The 14656-nt window shown below is 48.4% G+C and overlaps 2 long non-coding RNA genes across 7 annotated transcripts in view; one reads left to right on the top strand and one right to left on the bottom strand.

Annotated features, from left to right (window-relative positions):
- Window positions 1–1084: 1084 nt before the first annotated feature.
- Window positions 1085–11314, bottom strand: LOC113938841. Of its 4 annotated transcripts, none has more exons than XR_003525053.2 (5): window positions 10617–10752; window positions 9914–10210; window positions 9698–9809; window positions 4903–5018; window positions 1085–1235 (listed from the first exon to the last, which is right to left on the bottom strand). It is a non-coding gene; the product is annotated as an uncharacterized LOC113938841 (long non-coding RNA). The 4 variants fall into 4 exon arrangements; XR_003525060.2 differs by lacking the exon at window positions 1085–1235 and adding an exon at window positions 2318–2659; XR_004820002.1 differs by lacking the exon at window positions 1085–1235 and adding an exon at window positions 2318–2659 and having other exon boundaries at window positions 4903–5001.
- The window catches only part of LOC113938965, a 38483-nt gene continuing 35052 nt past the window's right edge, over window positions 11226–14656 (top strand). For all 3 annotated transcript variants that reach the window (XR_003525083.1, XR_003525076.1, XR_003525091.1), the window contains exon 1: window positions 11226–11364. This is a non-coding gene — a long non-coding RNA (uncharacterized LOC113938965). The remainder of the gene's footprint in view (window positions 11365–14656) is intronic.

The following is a 14656-nucleotide window of genomic DNA, read 5'->3' as shown; positions in this document are numbered from 1 at the left end:
GTTTAAAATCTACCATCAAAGTGATGCACCTTTGGGTGGAATATTGGATGAACTAGGAATCAAAGCTTACTACAAATCCCCTATGTTTTTGAATGCATACTAAAAAAAAAAAAGAAATGAGTGAACATGTAGTATACATAATTCTGGGCTTTGCTACTAACCCTGTGCACCAGTATCACCCATTCAAGCACACATTCAGCTAACATCAATCGAGCACCTGCTATGCGTCAGGCACCATGCAAGGTACTTAACCCCATTATGGCAGATCCATATTCCAAACCTGTAAGGTGGTTGCTATGATTCCCATTGTACAGATGAGGAAACTGAGGGTCAAGGGGTGAAATGATTCAATTGTGCTTCTTCCATTAGTAAGGGGCAGAGCCCAGTTCCAATTCCAAACAGTACTCATGTAAATAATTATTACCATATTTATTAAGAGGCTCAAGGGAATTGCCTTCCAAAACTGTACCTCCTGCGATTTTCCGCATTTCATTTCATTTCAGCCTGTTGCAAGGCTAAAAGGCTTTTTCTCTCCTATGCCACACCCAAGCCAAGAAAAACTCAAGTTCCTTTTACTTTCTAAATAAATCCAGAACGGACCACTTCTCACGACCCGTCTCTGGACTATAGGTGGGTTGCTGTGGGTCTCCAGACTGCTCTGGCGGCTCTCACCCCAGCTCGCTGCAGGCAGCCATGATCTCTGGAGTCGGCACTCTCCTGCCCCCTGGCATTTGCATCGGCAGAAGTCATTCACACCTGCCAGCAGTTTTCACCCTATGGTATATGGTTTACGTTTTGGTTTTGCCCTTGAGTGCCTTTCCTCCCCCTCCAGAATGAGGTCAGCAATCTTTTTGGTTCTCTGATGTATTATTCCCAGTGCCAGTCACATAGTAGGTGCTCAATAAACATATGTTGAATAAAGGAATAAAGGTTGGATTTGGGTGTTATTCAGTGGCATCAAGATGATATAATGGCCAAGGAATGCAGGGACATCTGAATCCAGGCCAGCCATAGGCTTCGTTCCCAGTGAGGGCTATAGGAAGATATGTACATAAGAAACAGTGTAAGGCAGAAATTAGCATAATATTTTATTGCCAGCTGACATGGACACCAACCCCCAAAGGAGCACTCTGGAAAGCAGAGCTAGGCCAGTGGCCTCAAGTGGGGGCCTAAGAGGTCTTCTACCACCTCATCCCCAAGCCAGATTTCCAGTCTTATCGCTCTTTGACCAGTACCTAGAAGTCAAAGAAAGAGAGCCTCTTAGTACTTCTGCTGTGGGTGTAGGAGAGGAGAGGGCCACAGAATCCCAATCAGTAAGAAAGGGAGTGGGGGAGAGGGTGACACCCATGTCCTGACCTTTAGGGTGCAATAAATCAGCAACCTGGAATCTGACCACTCCAACTATTATGGCCTCCTCCTTGAAAGAGGACGGGGCGTATCACAGTACCCCGCCCTTCATCATGTCTTGGACATCAGGCTGTATGCACACAATCTTTGTTGCTTTTTCACACTCGATGGATCTATAAGCATTTTCCTGAGTTACTACACTACTGCAGTGTGCAGCCTGGCCCCCCAGATGCCCCAGATGTCCCCCAGCCCTGTGGAAGGACTGCATGAAAAACAATTGCACTAACACAAGACCTAGTTCCTTTCCAACCCCTCTGCCTGGGATTGCGTGAGTAGCGTCAGATAACACGTGAACTTTAGTCTAGCTGCCTCGGACAAGGTGGCTGGCTACAACACTGTTCCAGGAGCTTTGCTATATAGAAAACGACCCCAAACTTATCATTTTATTTCGTGACTCTGTGGATGGGCCAGGCTCTGCTGTACAGGTCTGGCTAGGGGTCTCTCCTGTGGGCATAGTCAGATGTCAGCTGGGGCGGAAGGCCCCTGAAGGCTGGACGTCCAGGACGGCTCACTCACGGGACTGTCAGTTGATGGCGGTTGTTCGCCGGCATCTCATCTGGGGCTGACGAGTGGAGCATTGACACGTGCCTTCTCCACTTGGCTTCAGCCTCTCCATCAGAGTGGCTCATTTCAACAGTGAGCGTGCCAAGAATGAGCCTCCTAAAGAGCTCCAAGTGGAGCTTAAAGACTTCTTAGAATCTAGCCACAGAAGTTCCAGAATGTCACTTGTGCTGCATCCTATTACCCAAACAAGTCACTCAGGCCAAGCAGATTCAGGAAGATGGGCGGTAAACTGCACCTCTTGATGTGGGAAGCTGCGTGCACATACAGGGAGGGGAGGAATGGACGGGGGCCATCTTTGAAGCCATTTGCCCCGGATGCTCTTCCTGGAAGGATCAAAGAAAGCAGGCAGGTGTCCTTGCATAGGAACCAAGGGGACAGAATGGGTGCTAAGACACAGGCGGGAGAAGGAGACTCCCCGCCGAGCAGGGAGTCTGATGTGGGGCTTGATACCAGAACTCCGGGATCAGGACCTGAGCCGAAGGTAGATACTTAACTGACTGAGCCACCCAGGTGTCCCTGGAGAGCCAAGTTTTCAAGTGAAAACATCTCAGCCTCCAGGTGAAGGCAGCGGATCAAAATAAGGCACGGGGGACGTGGCCTGGAGTTTCAGGTACCAGGCGCATCAGGAGACAGGAGGGGACTCAGGCTCCTAGGCGCCCAGTCCAGCTGCCTTAGGCTTCTTTCCCATCTGTTGGTAAAGTGATAAGGGATAGATCGAAACAAATACAAGGAGCTCCAACAAAAGCTTGATTCTGAAATGTTCATCCCACACAGATCATTAGGGTGGCTCATACAGGGCTAAAGAATAAAAGAGTTTCTGCCAGTGGCGTCCAGTCAGCATACACCCCTCAAAGCAAAGGAAGTATGCTAATGTGATCAGTGTAGATAACCCAAGACAAAAAAAAAAAAAAAAGAGTTAATTAGAAGGGAAATCTGATCAAGCAGCCCCATACCCTCAGTGGCCTCCATCACTCATACTGGTGCTCCCAACTGGGGTACTCAACAGTGTGCTGGGAAGGACACAGCAAAACACAGATGTCCTGCCTGGGTAGGATTGTGTTTAATAGTAACCAATCTAACAATATTATTAACTTAAAAAAAAACAAAAAAAACAGCGAGATACCTTGGTCTAGAGTGCAAACTTTGAATTGTTCAGATCAAAGTTGACATTTCAAAGACATTCCCCACTTTGGTGGGTGGCCTGGTCCTGAGCCAGAAGACTGCCCTTAAGAGGGATCTGGGGGGGGCACGTTTGGGAGGGGTCTTCCTTAGTGGGTGGGTCCCTAGCTGTTGCTTCCCCCTCAGTCAACTAACCCAGTTCTACAAACATTTCTCGGCTCATTGGAGGTAGCACTGCGAAGTAGTTACAAACAGAGCTGCTCCCTTCACTAGCTGGATGACCTAGGGTGATCCTATTACTAGCTGGTCTGACAGCTCTGACCCTCAGCTTTGGTTTCATCTTTCCTCAGTCTGGGGTTAGCAGCAGCACCTGCTTGACAGGCTGTAGTGAAGGCTGAATTGTAATTAGCTCAATAAACATAAATAATGGTTTTTATTATATTCTCGGAAAACAGCATTATGCTCTCATGCCTCTGAGCCTTTGCATGTGTTATTCTTCATCACCCAGAGCTCAGGCTCCACGTCATGTCCCCAGGGAAGCATTCTCTGATCTCCTCCTGTCCAGCCTGTCTCCCCCAAGGGCAGTCAGATCAGGGAGTATTTCCTCTGGGCAACCCCAGTCCTTGGGCTTTTATCTCTCCTCGTGTATGGCGCCCGCAGAACTCAGAACAGTAATTACTTAACACACACACACACACACACACACACACACACACACACACACACACACACACACACATGATTATCTTGAGCCCTGAGCTTCAGGAGGCAAGGGACTCTGTCTTTGGGAGTCAATACAGCATAATGGCTAAGAATCTTAGGAGCCACGCTGCCTGAGTTCCAATCCTGCCTCTGCCTCTTTTTAGCCCTTTGACCTTGGGTGAGTTACTTAATCTGTGCCATGAGTTTCCTCACCCATAAGGATGGAGACAAGACAATGATAGCAACAGTACCGCCCTAGACCAGAGAGGTCTGGGCCACACCCCACTGGGATCCTCCGCAGCCCCTGCCAGACTAGGTTTGGGGTGCATGGGACTCTGGAATTCCCTGCCCATGCAGCCGCTAACCCATCCACCTGCTGGGCCTCTAGGGTTCTTCCCTGGTCTGTTCTCCTGAGGGCAGGCAGCACTACGGGAACGCCGAGACCAAGGGGGTGGCCGCTGTTTGGGAGACGTTTCTAAACTGAACTTGAACCTGAGCCTGAGGATGGGAAGAGAAGGGGATGGGGAGCTCCCTCTGTGTGTTGACCTTAGTCTGCAGGAAGCCATGTGATGTGTGAGCCCACCCCTTCCTGCAGCTGCCAAATCTTCATTAAGGTTTATCAAACTCATAAATGCCTATTGTGAGAGGAGCATGCATGCGTGTGGGTGTGGGTGCCTCACAGAAACGGGGAAGGAGCCTGCTGTCACGTTGGGCTCAGCATGGCATAGGACAGAAACAGCACACACAGCAAGAGACCTCAAAGGCTGAAGAAGCCCCACAGAAGGGAGGCTCTTGGACTTCGCAGAAATCACACAGGCAAGTGTGGGATCTCCATGGGCTGGGGAAGGATCAGAATGTGGCTGACACTACTGTATCTGTGTGTGTCAGGGGCAGGAGACCTTGGCTGACACGTGAGTTACACGAGGAGAGAAGCCAGTTCTAATGCACAGTCGGTCTGGACCCTTGCAGTGGGGAAGAGAACACAGCACCATCCCGGGACAGTGCAGCCTGATGGGATAATGACAGAGACGGGGAGAGAGCTGCGGGTGGCTCCGAGATGGGAACCCGCAGAAGAGGGATGGTCTAGGCAGAGGGAGAGCCTCATCTTACTTGATTTCCTTGGTCTGTCACTCCTCACTGGGGTCTCTGCTTCTCGAAACAGATGCTGGGTCACATTCATCTCTGTGTTTCCAGGATCTATTATAGTGCCTGCCGGCATCAAGGCACTAATAAATGTTTGTTGAATGAACAAATTAATGGAGATGTTTTTGCATATAAAACACAATATGTTGCTTAAAAATTCAATTTGCGCTCAGCTTTGCAGATGCACATCTGTTTGAATAGGTGGTTATTTTAATTACATTCAGCTTTTTCTGCGCAGCATTTATGAAGTGGACTGTGGCAGTAATATAATTAAACTAATCAGCATAGAAAGCTAAATAGGATTATCCAAGGTAGATTTCGACCCTCAATTATATGATATGGCTACCACAGTTCCAGACAGATTAAGAGGCAATGTGGTCCAGTGGGATGATCACAGCCCTTGGACAAACCACCTAGGTTTCAATCCTCGCTCTGTCCCTCGCTATCTGTGTGAAGTTGGGCCAGAATCAAATTCTTCCTCTGTTATATTAGGGAAGAAATACCCCCTTCCTGGGATGTGAGGCTTATGTGGGATGGCATGGGTATATAGGAGGAATATTCGGTAGGATTACTCTAATTTCAGACAATGCTATTCTCGAATTCAAATCCGTCATCACTGTGGACTCAGGTGAGGGCAGTGGCTTTAGGAAATCGGGCCCCACTCAGAATCCAAGTACCATGAATGATGGGAAGCTTGACTCTGCCTGGCTTTTATCCAAATCCCGTGACCCAGTGTTCATCTAGATTCAATATGAAGTCTGATCCTAAGTACTGAAACAATATTTAATATCAGCCCATTGTGCCACTGAGTTCTGCCATAATCTGTTTTCAGATTTGCTGAAGTTTTCTTTTCGATTTTATCAGCAATTATTTCAAATGAAATTGGCACCCGACAATTGGATTACTGCATCGTTGACTCTCATATCCTGGTAGACAGTAAAAAGCAAATGCAATTTTCACCAGTTACCTGTCAACTAATCCATGTTGCTATAGGGAAAAGAAGCTTTGGCCCAGAGAGACAGAGTGAAAAGGATCTGAACGGATGAGAAAGCTGGATTCAAGCTCCTGCTACAAACACAGCTTCATGTTTGTAAGACAGGACGTGAAAGCTTCTATATATCAGATCCTTATTGTTTTCACAGTACATATTCATATTAGTCAAACTTCCCCCACTAATAATAATTTATGCTCATATACTAAATGTCAATCCTTTAGGATGACATTTTAGCATGCCCTATTCTCCAAATAATTATTCAAGGGAAATAGGTCAGATGAAGGGCAGGGCGATAGGACCAGAGAGAACCAGATTTAATTCTTACTCCAGCACAAAGGTGCTGTTGGGGGAGATCACTAAAAGCACATGTCCACCAGTTGACCTGTAAGTTGGACCCCAACAATGGGAGGCTCTTCACCCCTTCCCCTGTCCTTGGAATGTACATTCCACCTGTTTCCCCCACTCCCAGAAGCTGCCCCAAGGACACGGCCTTGAGATAGTGATGCGGTGTGGAGACCTTCTGGATGGTCTATGTGACAACCCAAGCCTCTATATAAGCTTTTAAGATTTGGCCAGCAGATGCAGAGATCTACTCACCTTGCGGTGCCCTAGACAAACCTCGTAAGTAAGTTCTCTTGCTTATTCGACCCACTGCCTCCCCAACTAGAATGGCCCATGTCTTTCTTCTGTCTCTCCCTGTCCTCTACATATGGCGGCCAGTTTCAGATCACACTCACAAAGCTCCTGAGGAGGTTCTCAACCAATAGATGCTTCATCTGAAGATAGAAATTATAAGACCTTCTGACAAACTTGTTATAAAGATTAAAAGAGGTGGTAATATACAGGAACTTCCTAGTCATTCTTGATTCTTGCCTTTTTTTTTTTTTTTTTTTTTTTTTTACCGATGTAGCTCATCTATTCGGTAAGTAATACTTTTGATAGATCCCAGGTAGGATAGAATGTACTATTATTCTCTATTATTTGCTTTTTCCCTGTAAGAGAATTACACATCCTCACCATCGCCTGGGTGCTTGAACATGAAAACGGGTGGAACAGGCCTGAATTCAGTCTGCAGCACTGAATAAAACATTGTAACTCACTGAGGTTTGGTGGTGGGGAGGTGTTTGTTGACAGGAAATGCTGACTAATATACTGTTTAGGGTGTGGCAGATTAAGAAAGTAGACACTGTTTCCTGCCTCACAGAAGTTACAGTGTAAGAAACAGAACAGCTATTCAACAAGTAGTTAAACTCTTCGGGGCTCCATGACGGGCAAGGGAGGAGATATGGAGCTAATAATAGCAGGAGACGTCATCCCACTTATGGAGTCAGTGGCCACAGAGGAGGCCACAGGCCTGGGCCTTTTCTTGTCTTGTCTAAGAGCCATAGTATAGATCTCATAATTGGTGAAATAATGGCCTTTTAGGGCACCTGGGTGGCTCAGTCATTAAGTGTCCAACTCTTGATGTTGGCTCATGTCATGATCTCAGGGTCCTGGGATGGAGCCCTGTGTTGGGCTCTGTGCTCAGTGGGGAGTCTGCTTGAGATGCTCTTTCCCTCTCACTCTGCCCCTCCCCCCACCTCTCTCTCTCTTTCTCTCTCTCTCAAATAAATAAATAAATAAATAAATAATACTGGCCTCTCAAACATGTTGATGTCCAAATCTCCCAGAATCTGTGAATGGACACATTACTCAGCAAGGGGAATTAAGATTGCAGATAGTTAAGGTTGCTAACCAGCATACCTTCAAAGAAGGAGAGTATCCTGAATTATCTGGGTGGGCTCCATGCAATACCAAGGGTCCCGGAGAGTCAGAGAGGGAGGCCCAGGAGGGATGGTCAGAGTCAGAAGGAGACTGGGTGAGGCTACGCTGCTGGCTTTGAATGTGAAGAAGAAGCTGCAAGCCAACGGAAGCAAGAAAGGCAGCAGCAACCGGAGAGGCAAGGACACGACTCTCCCCTGAGCCTCGAGAAGGAAGGCGGCCTGCCAATGCCTTGATCTCAGCCCAGCGAGACCCCTGTGAGACCTCGGGCCCTCCAGAACTAGAAGATGATAAGTGTTATTTTAAGCCCCTAAATCTGTGGTAATTTGCTCTAGCAATGAGGGGAAACTCATACAGATCCGGCTCTCTCTGTGTCTGGAGCCTTTGGCTCCTGAGGGATGACTTCCCATCTCCTCTACAACGTGCCTTCATTTGCTCTGAGCCCTTCTAGAAGAATCAGTTTAATTTGCTTCACACTAACCCTACTGGCATCAGAAGAGCCACATAGGCTGGGAGCCATCAGCCCAATATCCAGTTTCTGACGGTGGTGCCCAGATGGGCTCTCCCTGGGGTATGGGGGATGCAAGGCACCAGAGGGTATTGGGAACAAGAATTCCTGTCCCCTCAAGGGTCCTTCTACCTGGACTAAGAATCAAATTGACAGGAGACAAACTTTAACAGGAGAAAATAAAATTTAATAGCGTAAGTACTGGCAATCCACACAGACACGGAAATTAGGCAACATGAGGTAGGTATGTCATCCTGAAGTAAGGAAAAGGGGCAGTGGTCTGGGACTTCAAAGGAAAGGAATGCACTTCATGGGTGACATGAAGAAGAGCAGATGTTTGGTAATGAGATGAGAGGGGTCACACAGATAACATTTATCTCTGCTAATAACCCTCATTCTGGGAAAGACCCCCCCCACACACACACATACCCCTAGTTTAGATTCTTCTACATAGTTAAGGGAGGGCAAAAGCTTCTCTTGAGTCCACAGGCTCTTGATTGCCTTCAGTTCAGAATAATTTGCATGCCAAATGGGCACATGTGGGGGCTGTCCTGAACCCCTTCGAGGGTCACCCAGTCCATCCCTCATTTGACAGATGAGTGGCTAAGTTTTAAAAAAAGAGGGGATCATACTTACCTAAAGTGCAGGGTCCGAGGGCAAATGGCCTAGCCTAGTCTCCTGAAGGACCTGAGGGCATTTGCACATGAAGGCAGTGCAAACAAGATCGGAAGCTCAAGCTTCAAAGCCAACCTTGGTGCTATAGGATAGTAATTATCTAAAGAGAACGTGGGGAGGGGGCGTGAGGAGGTTGCAGGCACTTGACCTGTCTGAAGGGTAGCAGGATGCGGATAAAATGCCTTCCGAGCCCTGGAAATATGGGGCAGAGTGCTTGCCTGGGGGGGGCAACGTTGTCTTTTGTAAAAGACCTCCAGGGGAGATAGGCAGGTTGGGACCCCAGCGTCTGGAGCCCTGAGAAGACTTGCACTCGCCCTGCAGCCACCTTGCCCCGCCTGCCTCCAACGTGGCTTCTAACTCCAGCTCCCGGCCTTGGTGAACAGTGGTGTAGGAAGGTCACACTCCCTGACAGCATCTTTAAAGCTCAGGGTCTTCTTTTCCCCTGGACCTCCCCACCCTCCCTTTTGCCAAATCAGCAGGAGCAGCTTTCAACTTTGTGCTTTGTCACTCTGGTCTTTGTACCATGAGCTCCTCTATTCCAAGCCGCTGGGAGATATATTTGTCTTACTTCAAAACAGCCCAAACAGTCAGTGGCCGTTGGGTGAAAGGTACCATGCTAGGGATGAGCTCATTTGTGAGCAGCCCTCTCTGAGGTTCAGATCTGGCTCGTCCAGCACCAGTCAGAGCCTCCTGTGGCTTCCCGTCAGCCTGCTAGGCTGCCCTTGTCCTGCTGTCTGCCGTCCCCACCTCTCACTTCGGTAGAAGAAAGGCTCTGAGTGGCTCCATTACCGTGGGGCCAGGACGAAAGTCAGTGATCATCGTACCTGGGCTCCGAAGGGCTCTCTCCGAGCCTCTGAAAGCCTCAAAGCAGCCTCTATAGACCTCTGTGATGTTTCCGCCAGGGAGCAGGCTGTGTTTAGGATCCGGAGAACTGAACTGAAAACATGCAATTAGCATACACCTCCTCCACTCTTCGAGGCCCCAGCCAAATCTCCCTTTCCCCCCAAATACCAATAATAGATTTAAGATGTTTTCCTTACCTCTGGAAAAATAACGATTATGGCCTTATTATCTTGTTTTTGGGTAAGACAAATTCTTTCATGGGGAGCGGGGAGGGAGGGTCTGGTGGTGAAGGGTGAAGGCAGATGATGGCAGTGGCAGGTTACTCCCCAGAGGCCAAATTTCAATAAAGCCGTGCCCTCCGTGTTCCCTCACCAATTGAGGACCCAACTTGGAAACATCAGTGACCCTGGTGTTGATTTCAGCGTGTCTGTTTGCTGTTTTGCATTCGTGGCCTTTCCCAATCTTTAATTTTCCTTCCTCTCCTTCTGGGTTGACTGCATGAAAGACAAGAACACAGACAGAAGGACCCAGCAGGGCCTCCATTCCTTCTCATTCCTAAACAGGGTCTCTGGTGCAAGGGGGATTTTTTTCAGATTTGTCGATCACAACTGAAGAAAAAAAAAAAAAACTTCTGACAGAGAGTAGGGAGGGATGTGGATACCATTCAGGAGTCAAAAAGAAGAAAAGGGTTGTTTTTTTTTTTTTTTTTCTGGATGTTTTGAGTTAAAAACAAATAAACAAACCCAGGCTTCCTGATTGTTGATGTAAGGGGAGAGGTGGGGGGCTGGGGAGGTCACCTGAATCCTGGAGTTTTTAGATATTGTTTAGAAATTACAAGTTATTTTAGAACATTGTTCTTTCCAAGGTATTACCCCATAATACCTTGAATATAACACTCACCATGTAAATAGTCATCTTCTCTACTTCGTGAAGATCATCCTGAGGTGGGGCGGGGTGCCATCCTCACACTGGGCCTCATTTATAAGGTTCCTTTAGCCTTAGAGGGAAGGGGGGGGAGAGGCTCTGCCGAATGCCCTCGAGCTGGCAAAAATTGGTTCACACGGGCCCAGGACTCCCCGCTGTCCACGCAGAGCGGTTGAGTACGTGCTGGGCATGCGCGGCGAAGAGGGGGCGGGGGAACCGGAAGCATGGTCTCTTGGGTCTGTTAAGTCAGCGCCTCCAGGGCGGCTGCCCTGACGCAGTCCACTGACGATGCCACGGCTCCTGGCAGCCTCTCCCTCGGCTCCGGCTGACTCCTCTAACCACCTCCTTGAGGTTTCCTAGGAGACTCTTGATTCTCTCTCCCCCACCATCCTCGGAGACCAAAAATAGATTCTCCTCCCGAGTGCTACGGTTATCCACTGCTGTGTCCCAAACTACGCACAAACTCAATAGTGAAAACAGCTGTCCTTTGACCAGACCTTATAATTTCATGGCTCAGGAGTTCCCACGCGACTTAGCTGAGTGACTCTTCTCTTCCGTGTGGCTTCGATGGTGGTCAGTAGGTGACGTTCGGTTGGCAGATGGGCTCTTCTGGGGGATCCACTCGCATCCCCGGGCTGTGTGGGGATCTCTGGAAGGCTGGGTTCCACTGGGCTGTTGTTGACGGAGTGTCCCGACGTGGCCTCTCCAGCACGGTGGTCTTAAGGTAGGCAAACTCCTCCCACAGCCATACCTCCTGCATAAACTGCACATAATTCCCTCCCCTTGATATGGGCTACTAGCCTTAGTGCTTTGCTTCCAATGAATGGAAGTGATGCAGTGTGACATCTGGGGCTAGGTTAGAAAAGGTGGTACCGTTTCCACCTGGCTCATTCTCTCAGCCTTGCAGTACTGGGCTGAAACATGCAAGCCTGGTGACCCTGAAGCCTGGAGAGAATAGGCAGAGATGCTACAGACAGTTAGAGATGTCCAAAGGCCTCCAGCTGCTGCAGTCCCCAGCCGTTCAAGTCTTCCCAGCCCAGGTGCCAGCCCTACGAGAGAACCTTCGGATCAGCCCAGCCCCCCCACCTTCGAGTCACCAGTGTGGCCAAGTGGAGACGAGCATTCTGAGCATTCTTCACTGGTCTTCAAAATCCATGAGCGTAATAAATGGTTGCTAGACATCAGGAAAATTCTGCAGAGCTTGTTTTGTAACGATAGTAACCGGAATAGTGACAGCCCAGGGACCCAAGAGTACATGCTCCAGCTAAGAAGAGGAAGACTTCCTAGTCTTTTATGGCCTGGCCTTGGATCACAGTCACTTCTGTACATTATTGGCCCACGCAATCATGACATTCAAGGGGAGACGACACAGAACCCACCTCTTGGGGCAGGAAGGTAACGATTTGCAGCCATATTTTTAATATCTCTACAACCAGTATTCGTCATCTCGATAAATGACAACAGCTTCTACCCAGCTGCTCAAGCCAAAAACCTGGGACTTTATCCCTGCCTCTTCTTCCCCTCTAAATCCAATCCACCAGCAATCAGCAAATCTGGGTGAGTCTCCCTCCAAAGTATTTGCACATCCATCCATGTCTCTCCCTCTCTCTCTTGCCCTAGTCAGAGCCCCCAACATCTCATACATGGAGTATGCCCAGAGCTTCCTGCAGACCCTCTGCTCTACTCTTGTTCCTCTACAGTATTATCTACACATCACTAGAGTGATCTTTTCAAACACTATGAATTGGATTCTATCGTTGCCCTACTGGAAGCCCGCAATGACTTTCCACTGTGGTTATGGGGACCGAAATGATCCGCTCCTTCTTTCCACCTCCAATCTCATCCACGTCCTGCTCCTCCGTCTCCTACTGCTCATGCCAAGCACCTCCCCACCCCAGGGCCATTCTGCATGTTGTGCTCTTTGCTGGGAATCTTTGTGTGTCTGACTCCTTCTTGTCCTTTAGGTCATCGCTAAAATGTCACCATATCGGTAAGACCCGCCCTGACCATGCCAGCTAAGAATGTCCACCGTTCACCTCCCTTGTGGATAATTCCCTCTTTATATCTTGTTCTTGCTGTTGTTTATGTAGCAGAATTGGAATTTACACACCAACTCAGAAGCAAAAGATGATAATTTCTTCTCTGTAGGTGATCTCATCTTGCTCCAGAGGCTTCCTCGTTCCAGCTGTTGGAGACAGTAATGGGTAATGGGTGGTGGGGAGAAGATAAACTCGGTTTCTTCCCATCTAAAACAGCCCTGTCGGGTACATTCAGTCTCTTGGGAAAATACTCCCTCTATTCGAGGTCTACTCTCTCTGTTCCTCCCCTCTTTACTGTTCCCTTTCCCTGCATCTTCCCGGATACTGCCCAAGTACTCAGGGACACTCTGTTTCCCCAGTACAGGGTTCTCCGCCATTTGAAAGCAGAGTGTTCCTACAAAAACATCTGTAAGCCAAAATGATGTAAAGCAAAGAAGCAATTACCCTTCATTCTTATGGAAAATATTTTGAGCATTCACAGACCAAAAAATAACCTCCTTAGTCTTTTCTTATACCTAAGGACACATCTTGCCAAGATGCACAAAATAAACGGAGATAAAGCACAGATGCTCACAGACACAGTTCAAAGCTCGGGGTGGATGCTGGGATGCTGTGTGTAGTTCCAGGGGTAGGAGCTGGGTGGCGCCATTCTCCCCGCTCTGTTACAGCCCCTGTAAGGCACCTCACTGAGCCCCAGGATCTTTCTCTGGGTGGTATCTGGGAACCATCTAATAGGTGAGGGGGATGGTCTCACCTTCTCTCACCCTTTTCCATATTCTTAAACTGAGGGAAGGCTTTAAAATGACTCACGTAGGGGCACCTGGGTGGTGGCTCAGTTGCTTAAGTGCCTGACTTCTTGATTTCGGCTCAGGTCTCGATCTCAGGGTCTTGGGATCAAGCCCCCACTGTGCTCTGTGCTCAGTGGGTAGTCAGCTTGTCCTTCTGCCCCCCCAACCCCCGCAAGCGCTCTCTCTCTCTCTCTTTCAAATAAACAAACAAATAAATAAATAAAATCTAAAAAAAATAAATAAATAAAGTTACTCATGCAAACTATGAGTACTATGAAAACATGGGAAAGAGTTCCTATCAGTATCTTCTTGTTTCTCCAAAGGGGAAAAAAGAGAGGTGGGTCCTCAGGAACAGAGGCTGGTTCCAAGTTGTTAAAGAACTTCTTTCTAGTCCGTTCAAAGAAAGAATCCCATCTTTAAGGTTTCAGAGAAGCCAGAGACAAAACTGAGTGTTGGAAAGCAGGGGCTCAGTGAGCAGGCAGCTCAGGGCCCCGCTGGGGAAGGGGAAACCGTGCATTAATGAAAGGATAGAAGTTGCAAAATTTCAGAGTTCAAAAAGGACCAGCAAGATGATCCATGCCTGAAGTTTTCAAACTAAAGCCTGCAGAGCTAGGGATGCTGGGGAGCTGCCCGGTGGAGGGCTGTGGAGTGTCTCTCAACCCCTGTTCCTTTTTCAACTGAAACATTTCTACTGTTTCATGCTTTATGTTGCCTTTCTGCATAAGATTTTGCTTGAAACGGGGGTTCTGCTGTTGCTGCATGAAATGTGCGGAGCCCTGCTCTGTTCCCATCCACCTGTGTGCAGAGGAGGGAAGGCAGTCCTAGAGAGAATACAACCGTCCCAAGCATACAGCTGGTTGGAGGCAGAAAAGAGATGCGAAGCTGGCAGCTGCCTACTTAGTGTCCAGAAAGGAACAAAGAGGATACGCCCATTCCAGTCTGAATATGTCGGGATTACTGTAGCAATGGAGGTATTCCCTGAGTCAGAGCAAGTGGCCCGGTGGGACCCCACTGGCTTCTCTGCTCACGGCCAGCGCCAGGGCTGACCTGCCACCTCATCTCCATCGGGTGCCACATCTGATTAACCTCCCTGGGACAGGACCAGGATGCTTCAGTTGTTTATTATCTCAGCCAAGGAAGATTTGACAGGGAGAGAAAAATACCTCTTCATACATTTGCATCAAAATGC

The sequence above is a fragment of the Zalophus californianus genome, chromosome 4, assembly GCF_009762305.2.
Source record: "Zalophus californianus isolate mZalCal1 chromosome 4, mZalCal1.pri.v2, whole genome shotgun sequence".
NCBI lineage: Eukaryota > Metazoa > Chordata > Mammalia > Carnivora > Otariidae > Zalophus > Zalophus californianus.
Note: the sequence above shows the minus strand (reverse complement) of the source record. Positions and strands in the feature narration are given on the sequence as shown.